The sequence below is a fragment of the Salmo trutta genome, chromosome 11 (assembly GCF_901001165.1).
Source record: "Salmo trutta chromosome 11, fSalTru1.1, whole genome shotgun sequence".
Lineage (NCBI taxonomy): Eukaryota > Metazoa > Chordata > Actinopteri > Salmoniformes > Salmonidae > Salmo > Salmo trutta.
In genome coordinates this window covers 5,214,324-5,227,175 of record NC_042967.1, presented here as the reverse complement: position 1 = coordinate 5,227,175, position 12,852 = coordinate 5,214,324, and positions in this window count along the sequence as shown.

The window sequence follows — 12,852 nt, the reverse complement described above, 5'->3', positions numbered from 1 at the left end:
ACAGGCCACTTCCTGTAAAGGAATCTCTCAGGTTTTTGCCTGCCAAATGAGTTCTGTTATACTCACAGACACCATTCAAACAGTTTTAGAAACTTTAGGGTGTTTTCTATCCATATCTAATAAGTATATGCATATTCTAGTTACTGGGTAGGAGTGGTAACCAGATTAAATCAGGTAAATTTTTTATCCGGCGGTGTAAATACTGCCCCCTAGCCCTAACAGGTTAACACAGTGTCCAAAAAAGGTCCAGAAGTATACAGAATGGTGTCGTCTGCGTAGAGGTGGATCAGAGAATAACCAGCAGCAAGAGCAATGTCATTGATGTCAAATCAAATCAAATCGAATTTTATTGGTCACATACACATGGTTAGCAGATGTTAATGTGAGTGTAACGAAATGCTTGTGCTTCTAGTTCCGACCATGCAGTAATATCTAACAAGTAATCTAACAATTTCACAACAACTACCTTTTACCCACAAGTGTAAAGTAATGAATAATGTACATATAAATATATGGCTGAGCGATGGCCGAACGGCATAGGCAAGATGCAGTAGATGGTATAGAGTACAGTATATACATATGAGATGAGTAATGTAGGGTATGTAAACATTACATAAAGTGGCATTGTTTAAAGTGACCAGTGATACATTTATTACGTCCAGTTTTTAATTATTAAAGTGGCTAGATATTTGAGTGAATATGTTGGCAGCAGCCACTCAATGTTAGTGATGGCTGGTTAATGGCCTTGAGATAGAAGCTGTTTTTCAGTCTCTCGGTCCCCGCTTTGATGCACCTGTACTGACCTCGCCTTCTGGATGATAGCGGGTTGAACAGGCAGTGGCTCGGGAGGTTGTTGTCCTTGATGATCTTCTTGGCCTTCCTGTAACATCGGGTGGTGTAGGTGTCCTGGAGGGCAGGTAGTTTGCCCCTAGTGATGCATTGTGCAGACCTCACTACCCTCTGGAGAGCCTTAACGGTTCTGGGCGGAGCAGTTGCTGTACCAGGACGCTCTCGATTGCGCATCTATAAAAGTTTGGGAGTGTTTATGGTGACAAGCAAATTTCTTCAGCCTCCTGAGGTTGAAGAGGCGCTGTTGTGCCTTCTTCACCACGCTGTCTGTGTGGGTGGACCATTTCAGTTTGTCCGTGATGTGTACGCCAAGGAACTTAAAACCTTCCACCTTCTCCACTACTGTCCCGTCGATGTGGATAGGGGGCTGCTCCCTCTGCTGTTTCCTGAAGTCCACGATCATCTCCTTTGTTTTGTTGACGTTGAGTGTGAGGTTATTTTCCTGACACCACACTCCGAGGGCCCTCACCTCCTCCCTGTGGGCCGTTCCGTTGTTGTTGGTAATCAAGCCTACCACTGAAGTGTCGTCTGCAAACTTGATGATTGAGTTGGAGGCATGCATGGCCACGCAGTCATGGGTGAACAGGGAGCACAGGAGAGGGCTGAGAGCGCACCCTTGTGGGGCCCCAGTGTTGAGGATCAGCGGGGTGGAGATGTTGTTTCCTACCCTCATCTCTTGAGGGCGTCCCGTCAGAAAGTCTAGGACCCAGTTGCATAGGGTGGGGTCGAGGCCCAGGTTCTCAAGCTTAATGACGAGTTTTGAGGGTACTATGGTGTTAAATGCTGAGCTGTAGTCAATGAACGGCATTCTTACATAGGTATTCCTCTTGTCCAGATGGGTTAGGGCAGTGTGCAGTGTGATTGGGATTGTGTCGTCTGTGGACCTATTGGGGCGGTAAGCAAATTGGAGTGGGTCTAGGGTGTCAGGTAGGGTGGAGGTGATATGATCCTTGACTAGTCTCTTAAAGCACTTCATGCTGGCAGAAGTGAGTGCTACGGGGCGATAGTCATTTAGCTCAGTTGCCTTAGCTTTCTTGGGAACAGGAACAATGGTTGCCCTCTCTTGCCTCTTCAAGGTACTACAGAGGGTAGTGCGTACAGCCCAGTACATTACTGGGGCTAAGCTGCCTGGCTTCCAGGACCTCTACACCAGGCGGTGTCAGAGGAAGGCCCTAACAATTGTCAAAGACCCCAGCCACCCCAGTCATAGACTGTTCTCTCTACTACCGCATGGCAAGCGGTACCAGAGTGCCAAGTCTAGGACAAAAAGGCTTCTCAACAGTTTTTAGGCCCAGCCATAAGACTCCTGAACAGGTAATCAAATGGCTACCCGGACTATTTGTATTGTGTGCCCCCCCAACCCCTCTTTTTATGCTGCTGCTACTCTGTTTATCATATATGCATAGCCACTTTAACTATACATTCATGTACATACTACCTCAATTGGGCCGACCAACCAGTGCTCACGCACATTGGCTAACCGGGCTATCTGCATTGTATCCCGCCACCCGCCACCCGCCAACCCCTCTTTTACGCTACTGCTACTCTCTGTTCATCATATATGCATAGTCACTTTAACCATATCTACATGTACATACTACCTCAATCAGCCTGACTAACCGGTGTCTGTATGTAGCCTCACTACTTTTATAGCCTCACTACTGTATATATCCTGTCTTTTTGCTGTTGTTTCATTTATTTTCTTACCTATTGTTCACCTAATACCTTTTTTGCACTATTGGTTAGAGCCTGTAAGTAAGCATTTCACTGTTGTATTCGGCACACGTGACAAATACACTTTGATTTTATTTTATTTGAAGCATGTGGGAACAGCAGACTGGGATAGGGATTGATTGAATATGTCCGTAAACACACCAGCCAGCTGGTCTGTGCATGCTCTGAGGACGCGGCTACGGATGCCGTCTGGGCCGGCAGCCTTACAAGGGTTAACACGTTTAAATGTTTTACTTATGTTGGCTGCGGTGAAGGAGAGCCCGCAGGTTTTGGTAGCGGGCCATGTCGGTTGCACTGTATTGTCCTCAAAGCGAGCAAAGAAGTTGTTTAGTTTGTCTGGGAGCAAGACATCAGGGTCCGCGACGGGGCTGGTTTTCTTTTTGTAGTCCGTGATTGACTGTAGACCCTGCCACAAAGCTCTCGTGTCTGAGCCGTTCAATTGCGACTCTACTTTGTCTCTATACTGATGCTTAGCTTGTTTGATTGCTTTGTGGAGGGAATAGCTACACTGTTTGTATTCAGTCATGTTTCCGGTCGCCTTGCCCTGATTAAATGCAGTGGTTCGCGCTTTCAGTTTTGCGCGAATGCTGCCATCAATCCATGGTTTCTGGTTGGAGAAGGTTTTAATAGTCACCGTGGGTATAACATCACCGATGCACTTGCTAATAAACTCGCTCACCGAGTCAGCGTATACATCAATGTTGTTGTGCGACGCTATCCGGAACAAATCCCAGTCCACATGGTCGAAGCAATCTTGAAGCGTGGAATCAGATTGGTCGCACCAGCGTTGAACAGACCTGAGCACGGGCATTTCCTGTTTAAGTTTCTGTCTATAGGCTGGGAGCAACAAAATGGAGACGTGGTCAGATTTGCCGAAAGGAGGGCGAGGGAGGGCATTGTATGCTTTGCGGAAGTTAGAGCAACAATGATCCAGAATTTTGCGCATTCGATATACAGAGAAAAGAGTCGGACAACAGGCCCTCTGATTTGACACACTGAACTCTGTCTGAGAAGTAGTTGGTGAACAAGGCTAGGCAGTCATTTGAGAAACGGTATTGTCTTTGATGGCGGTTATGTTATCGTTTAGGACCTTGAGCGTGGCTGAAGTGCACCCATGACCAGCTCGGAAGCCAGACTGCATAGTGGAGAAGGTATGGTGGGATTCGAAATGGTCGGGTGATCTGTTTGTTAACTTGGCTTTTGAAGACCTTAGAAAGGCAGGGTAGGATAGATAGATAGATAGGTCTGTAACAGTTTGGGTCTAGAGTGTCTCCCCCTTTGAAGAGGGGGATGATCGCCGGCAGAAAGAGAGGTTCCAGATTGTCTAGCCCAGCTGATTTGTAGGGGTCCAGATTTTATTCCAGACATGGCTGCTGGGGGATTATTCTATCACACATTCCAGTAATCAGTCCTCTGGATACGGTAGAGAGAGATACATTTTGGCCCCTTGATGGGGGAAGAGCTGACTGGTCCTTGGACATTGTTCTTTGTGTTTTGTTGAGCCATTTGCCATGCAGCCAAAGGTGACAGAGAGCACATATATCACTGTAGCTACATCTTCTTTCCCAAATCTACAAACACTCTACACCCACACAACTTTTCCCACTCATTAACTCTCACATTTCCCAGATTAGACAATAGCTTTATCATATCTTTAACAGATAGCATTCATCACTTTATCAAACCCTGCTCTGACTTTCACTCATTTAAAAACATAAAGGGAGATAACGCCGTCTGTGTCTTGCCACATACAGTCCATTTACTAATGGTTAAATAAAAAAATATATCTAAAAAATGTTTTACCATCAAATGTTAATCTTTTGGGGCCAATATGTCTAGAGAGTGGCCAAAACACTAAAGTTGCAGATGATGGAATATTGTTCAAAAGCTCATGTGTGAATGATCAAAGGAGAAATTCGTACACTCAGCAGTATTCTCATAGTTAAAATATGTGGTTCACCAAAAGGGCAGTTTCATTTGTGTAATATTCAAAAGATAAGGCTTAATTTATGACTTATAGCTGCCGAGGAACAATGAGAGAGCTCTAACCAGTCTTGATATATGACCAAAGGCTCATTCTACATAATTCACTAATGTACTGTCATATACAGCTGGACCAAACTTTCACATCAATATCAATTAAATACTGTATGCACTGAAATTAAAGTATGCCTCCCAAATGGCACCCTATTCCCTATACTGTGTGATCCATATGGGCCCTTATCAAAAGTAGTGCACTATTTAATGGAGAAAGGTGACATTTGATACTCAGCCTTAGAGTAATAATAAGGTTCAGGTTAGTGTGAATTGTGGAAAAAGCCACCAGACACATGATCTCGACATTAATCTTGCAAAAAACTTTTACTACCAATTTAAACCATTAAAGGTAAGAGATTATTCAGAGTGTTCATTATTCAGATTATTCATTATTCAGAATGTATTCATTTCTTCTCATTGCTTATCATGAGTTAGTCCTCTCACACTGTAGTGCCTATGTACAGTATGTGTGTGTGTGTCCGTGTGTGTATGGTTAATTTCTATTTTCCACAAGATTTATTCCTTTTTTTCAGCCCCCCTTTCTCCCCTTTTACGATGAGTGGATTATGGGGGAGGCTGAGTGTGGTCTGGGGCTGAGGAAGAGTTCTGCTGATTTATGCCCAAGAGGGTCATTTGTTACAGGGATAATCACCCAGTGGAGAGATGCTGTGGATATTGGAACTGTACTTAATGGGCTGACTCCTAGACGGATTGGTTGTTTAGCCCCTAAAATAATACAAATAATATATATATACAAAAGTATGTGGACACCCCTTCAAATGAGTGGATTCGGCTATTACAGTCACACCCGTTGCTGACAGGTTTATAAAATCGATCACGCACCCATGCAATCTCCATAGACAAACATTGGTGGTATAATGGCCTTACTGAAGAGCTCAGTGACTTTCAATGTGGCACCGTCATAGGATGCCACCTTACAACAAGTCAGTTCGTCAAATTTCTGCCCTGCTAGAGCTGCCCCGGTCAACTGTAAGTGCTGTTATTGTGAAGTGGAAATGTCTAGGAGCAACAACGGCTTAGCCGTGAAGTAGTAGGCCACACAAGCTCACAGAACGGGACCATCGGTTGCAACACTCACTACCAAGTTCCGAACTGCCTATGGAAGCAACGTCAGCACAACAACTGTTCGTCGGGAGCTTCATGAAATGGTTTCCATGGCCAGCACCCACACAAGCCTAAGATCACCATGCACAATGCCAAGAGTTGGCTGGTGTGGTGTAAAGCTCGCTGCCATTGGACTCTGGAGCAGTGGAAACGCATTCCTTGAAATGCTGAATCACGCTTCACCATCTGGCAGTCTGACGGACGAATATGGGTTTGGCGGATGCCAGGAGAACGGTACCTGCCTGCATGCATACCGCCAACTGTAAAGTTTGGTGGAGGAGGAAAAATGGTCTAGGGCTGTTTTTCATGGTTCGGGCTAGGCCCCTTAGTTCCAGTGAAGGGAAATCTTAACACTACAACATACAATGACATTCTAGACGATTCTGTGCTTCCAACTTTATGACAACAGTTTGGGGAAGGCCCTTTCTTGTTTCAGCATAACAATGCCCCCGTGCACAAAGCGAGGTCCATACAAAAATGGTTTGTTGAGATAGTTGTGGAAGATCTTGACTGCCCTGCACAAAGCCCTGACCTTAACCCTATCGAACACATTTGGGATGAATTGGAACGTCGACTGCGAGCCAGGCCCAGCCGCCCAGCATCAGTGCCAGACCTCACTAATGCTCTTGTGGCTGAATGGAACAAGTCCCTGCAGCAATGTTCCAACATCTTGTGGACAGCCTTCCCAGAAAAGTGGAGGCTGTTAAAGCAGCAAAGGGGGAACCAACTCCATATTAATGCACATGATTTTGGAATGAGATGTTCGACGAGCAGGTGTCCACTTACTTTTGGTCATGTAGTGTATATATAGTGAACAAAAATATAAACGCAACATGTAAAGTGTTGGTCCTATGTTTCAAGGGCTGAAAGCTTATTTCTCTGATATTTTGTGCACAACATTATTTACATCCTGGTTAATGAGCATTTCTCCTTTGCCAAGATAATCCATTCACCTGACAGGTGTGGCATATGAAGAAGCTGATTAAACAGCATGGACTTTACACAGGTGCAACTTCTGCTGGGGACAATAAAAGGTCACTCTAAAGTGTTCTGTTTTTGTCACACAACACAATGCCACACATGTCTTTAATTTTGAGGGGGCATGCAACTGACATGCTGACTGCAGGAATGTCCACCAGAGATAATTGACTGTTAATTTCTCTACCATAAGCCACCTCCAACATCATTTTAGAGAATCCGTCCAACCAGCCTCACAACCGCAGACCACATGTAACCATGCCAGCCCCGGACCTCCACATCTGGCTTCTTCCCCTGCGGTATCATCAAATCAAAGTTTATTTGTCACGTGCGCCGAATACAACAGGTGTAGACCTTACAGTGAAATGCTTACTTACAGGCCCTAACCAACAGTGCAATTTTTAAGTAAATAATAGGTATTAGGTGAACAATAGATAAGTTGTCATGTCCTGGCCAGTATAAGGATTAATTGTTATTGTAGTTTGGTCAGGACGTGGCAGAGGGTATTTGGTTTATGTGGTTCGGGGTGGTGGTTTTTCTAAATGTATTCCGGGGTTTTTGGGCACTGTTCCTTGTTTATGTAATTCTATGTTTAGTCTAGGTAATCTGTTTCTATGTTGAGTTAATTGGGGTGGACTTCCAATTGAAGGCAGCTGTTTGGTGTTGCCTTTGATTGGAAGTCCTATATTAGTTGGGTGTGTTTGTCTGTGTATTTGTGGGAGATTGTTTCTTGTTTAGTGTGAGTGAGCCTAAGCCTAACAGGACTGTCCAGTATATCGTGAGTGTGTTTTGTTATTTTGTAGATTCATTTTGAGTTTATTAAATGTTCAAAATGAACTATCTCAACTCTGCTGCATATTGGTCTTCATTTTCCGACGATAATTTCGCCATATCGTCTGGCGACGAAGAAATCCCTGACATAAGTAAAGAAATAAAAACAGTCAAAAGACAGTGAAAAATAACAGTAGCGAGGCTATATACAGTCACCGGTTAGTCAGGCTTATTGAGGTAGTATGTACATGTAGGTATGGTTAAAGTGACTATGATGAACAGAGAGAAGCAGTAGCGTAAAAGAGGGGTTGGCGCGTGAGGGGAGGGAGGGTGCTGAGGAGTATTTTTTGTCTGTAATAGGGAAAGGGGGATACCTAGTTAGTTGTAAAAACTGAATGCATTCAACTGAAATGTATCTTCCGCATTTAACCAAACCTCTCTGAATCAGAGAGGTACGGGGGGGGGGCTGCCTTAATCGACATCCACGTCATCGGAGCCTGGGGAACAGAGGGTTAACTGCCTTGCTCAGGGGCAGAACAACAGGTTTTTACTTTGTCAACTCGGGGATTCGATCCAGCAACCATTCGGTTCCTGGCCCAATGCTATAACCAACACTATAATTTGGCTACCTGCCGTAATAAAGCCCTTTTGTGGGGAAAATCTAATTCTGATTGGCTGATTGACCCATGGATGCGCCTCATCGCAGTCATGTGAAATCCATAGATTAGGGCCTAATGAATTTATTTAAATTGACTGATTTACTTAAATTAACTATAACTCAGTAAAATCTTTGAAATTGTTGCTTGTTGCGTTTATATTTTGGTTCAGTATATAGTTTGGACACAGCTACTCATTCAAGGTTTTTCTTCATTTTTTCTATTTTATACATTCTAGAATAATAGGGAAGACATCAAAACCATGAAATAACACACATGGAATCATGTCGTAACCAAAAAAGTGTTAAACAATTAAAAATATATTTAATATTTGAGATTCGTCAAAATAGCCACCATTTGCCTTGACAGCTTTGCACACTCTTGGCATTCTCTCAACCAGCTTCATGAGGTAGTCACCTGGAAGGCATTTCAATTAACAGGTTTGCCTTGTTAAAAGTTCATTTGTGGATTTTCTTTCCTTCTTAATACGTTTGAGCCAATCAGTTGTGTTGTGTCAAGATAGGGTTGGTATACAGAATGTAGCCCTACTTGGGAAAAGACCAAGACCATATTATTGCAAGAACAGCTCAAATAACCAAAGAGACATGACAGTCCATCATTACTTTAAGACATGAAGGTCAGTCAATGCAGGAAAAATATCAAGAACTTTGAAAGTTTCTTCGAGTGCAGTTGCAAAACCCATCAAGCGCTATGATGAAAGTGGTTCTCACGAGGACCGCCACATGAAAGGAAGACCCAGAGTTACCTCTGCTGCAGAGGATAAGTTCAGTAGAGTTACCAGCCTCAGAAATTGCAGCCCAAATAAATGCTTCACAGAGTTTAAGTAACAGACACATCTCAACATCAACTATTCAGAGGAGACTGCATGAATCAGGCATTCATGGTCAAGTTGCTGCAAAGAAACCACTAATGAAGGACATCAATAATAAGAAGTGACTTGTTTGGGCCAAGAAACACGAGCAATGGACATTCGACCGGTGGAAATCTGTCCTTTGGTCTGATGAGTTCAAATGTGAGATTTTTGGTTCCAACCGCTGTGTCTTTGTGAGACGCAGAGTAGGTGAAGGGATGGTGTCCGTGTGGTTCCCACCGTGAAGCATGGAGGAGGAGGTGTGATGCTGTGGGGGTGCTTTCCTTGTGACACTGTCAGTGATTTATTTAGAATTCAAGCCAAATTTAACCAGCATGGCTACAACAGCATCCATCAGCGAAACGCAATCCCATCTGGTTTGCACTTAATGGGAGTATAATTTGGTTTTCAACAGGACAATGACCCAACACAGCTCCAGACTCACGTCACCCCGCTCCTCCGCTCTCTCCACTGGCTTCCAGTTGAAGCTCGCATCCGCTACAAGTCCATGCTGCTTGCCTACGGAGCTGTGAGGGGAACGGCACCTCCGTACCTTCAGGCTCTGATCAGGCCCTACACCCAAACAAGGGCACTGCGTTCATCCACCTCTGGCCTGCTCGCCTCCCTACCTCTGAAGAAGCACAGCTCCCGCTCAGCCCAGTCAAAACTGTTCGCTGCTCTGGCACCCCAATGGTGGAACAAGCTCCCTCACGACGCCAGGACAGCGGAGTCAATCACCACCTTCCGGAGACACCTGAAACACCACCTCTTTAAGGAATACCTGGGATAGGATAAAGTAATCCTTCTACCCCCCCCCCCCGAAAGATTTTGATGCACTATTGTAAAGTGGTTGTTCCACTGGATATCTTAAGGTGAATGCACCAATTTGTAAGTCGCTCTGGTTAAGAGCGTCTGCTAAATGACTTAAATGTAAATGTAAATGTAAGGGCTATTTGACCAAGAAGGAGAGAGATGGAGTGCTGCATCAGATGACCTGGCCTTCAAAATCACCTGACCTCAACCTAATTGAGATTTGGAATGATTTGGACCGCAGAGTGATAAAAAAGCATCTAACAAGTGCTCAGCATATGTGGGAACTCCTTCAAGACCATTGGAAAAGCATTCCAGGTGAAGCTAGTTGAGAGAACACCAACAATGTGCAAAGCTGTCATCAAGGCAAAGGGTGGATACTTTGAAGAATCAAAAATATATTTTGATTTGTTACATTTTTGGGGGGTTACTGCATGATTCCATATGTGTTATTTCATAGTTTTGATGTCTTCACTATTATTCTACAATGTAGAAAATAGTCAAAATAAAGAAAAACCCTTGAATGAGTAGGTGTGTCCAAACTTTTGACTGGTACTGTATATAATATAAAAAATGACCTGGTCGCAACTATGGGGCAAAACAGGCGGGGTTGGCTTAGATCACTTTCAAAATATAGAAATCTTCCCCATATGATGCATTTAGCATCATATGATGAAACACCATACGGAATGTTTTCTGTATTTTGAAAATGACATATCTTTCAAACTTTATTGCTGACAAGCAAAACCTTTTGGGACTATGTCAGCAATGGACTAATGAAACAAAATACCAAAAAATTGTTTTTGGGTGGAATATTCCTTTAAACCCTTCAAAAGGAAGAGCCACATTTGTAACATACGGTAAAACAAATGGTCAATTTAAGATATAATTGTTATGATTATCATTGGTAAAACATATTCCTTTTTATCACTGAAGACTTGTACGACATCCAATGGGTTAGCGGACAACGTCATGAAAATGGTGCATACGAGGGTCACATTAAAATAAAAACATTTGCAATTGGTTAAGTAACCTCTGGTAGCCACGAGACACGGTTGTAATAAATAGAGAGCTTTCTATTTTCTTCCGGAACGTGTGTACGTTTTCTGTGGCCAATGATTGTTGTTTGTTCTCTTCTTTAGTCTCCATTTTCTTGACATTATTGTATATGAAAAAAAGCTGTTTACTGTATTATTCCTAATCTAACGGGATACTGTATGTGTCACACTGGGATACCGTATGAGCAATAGTCTTCAAGTGCCATTGTTGCTGGTTCTCTCAGGGCTCTATTCAATCTGCATCATGGAGGTTCAGCTTTACAGCGTGAGTCAAATTTTAAAGGCAACGTTCCTGCTTTAGTGGAGACTGCATTCAGGGTAAACTCCGTCTCAATCGGAAATTAGCTTTACATTTTTATCGCGGAATCTGTAACGCTTCAGCTTTACAGACTGAAAATACTATTTTCAGTCTCCATTTTATTGCGTCCGAGAAAAGTAGTATACTATTCCTTATTTATTGGGATGCCGTACGTGCCATACCGGAATACATGTACTGTATGTGCGATAGTCTTCTGTGCCATTGTTGCTTGTTCTCTTATTGTCAGTCTCCATTTGTTGTGTCTAAGAAAAGTAGTTTACTATTCCTTATCTATTTACACTTCCTGTTTCACACTTATGTAGATCAGACATACAGTATGGGAGTGTAAATGTTATACAATTTGAGCCGTCGGTGCTTCTCAGAAATGTTCCACAACGGGGGAAGAAAACAATGGGTATAGTGTGAAGTGGGCTAATAATTAATGCAGCGGCACCGGGCTTTTTCACGTGCTGCTGAATAATCTCAGCGGCCACTGTGTGGACTTTTCTGTTTTAAGTGATTGTTTTTCACTGAAAAAGTATCTCTGAAAGGGCCACCGCAAACAGGCATGAGAGAGAGTCGGCTCATTCAAGGCAATGCAGGAGCATACATAAGCCCCTGAAAATGGTTGTGTTGTCTTTTCAATAAACGTGGTTAATTTTTGTTGACACTCTTTAAATGCTACCATTTTGCGTGGAGTCTTCTCTTTATTTTGTGTTCTAATTCTTTAGCGTTATTTGGGTCTCAAATAGAGGTACATTTCAATTGACACTGTTTGAATGCTCCCATTTCTCGTGGTATCTTCTCTGCCTCTTCTGTTGCATTTGCATATTTTGACCTCCAAGAAGTAGTTCAGAGGGTTTAAACCTGTGCAGAACTCAGTCCTAGAATGTCTTAAACTTCTTGGGGCTATGTGGGACGTTAGCGTGCCACCCGTGGCGCACCCTATCAACAGCAGGTGCATTTCAAGAGCGGCAAATTTGAAACCTAATAAATGTCAAAATTCAAATTTCTCAAACGTACAACTAACTTACACCCTTTGAAAGATAAACATCTCCTTAATCTAACCACGTTGTCCGATTTCAAAAAGGTTTTACGGCGAAAGCATAAAGTTAGGTTATGTTAGGAGAGTACATTGACAATAGCTGTGTGTAATGTATTGTCGTTTCAAAGACAGGCGTCACCAAAACCATAAAATCAGCTAAAATTATGCACTAACCTTTTACAATCTCCATCAGATGACACTCCTAGGACATTATGTTAGAACTAAAAATGCATTCATTGTCTATCAAGTTCATATTTATATCCAAAAACAGCGTTTTACTATGGCGTTGATGTTGAGGAAATCGTTTCCCTCCAATAATCGCCAGTCAATCAGCACAACAAAATAATTAATTAATATTAGAAAACATTGGTAAAATATTATATTGTCATTCAAAGAATTATAGATATACATCTCTTGAACGCAATCGACTTGCCAGATTTAAAAATAACCTTACTGGGGAATCACACTTTACAATAATCTGAGCACTGCGCCCAGAAAAATACGCGTTGCGACACAGACTAACCGCCATGTTGGAGAGATCTAAAATCGAAAATACTATGTAAATAATCCATTACCTTTTGATTGTCTTCATCAGATGTCACTTCCAGGAATCCCAGGTC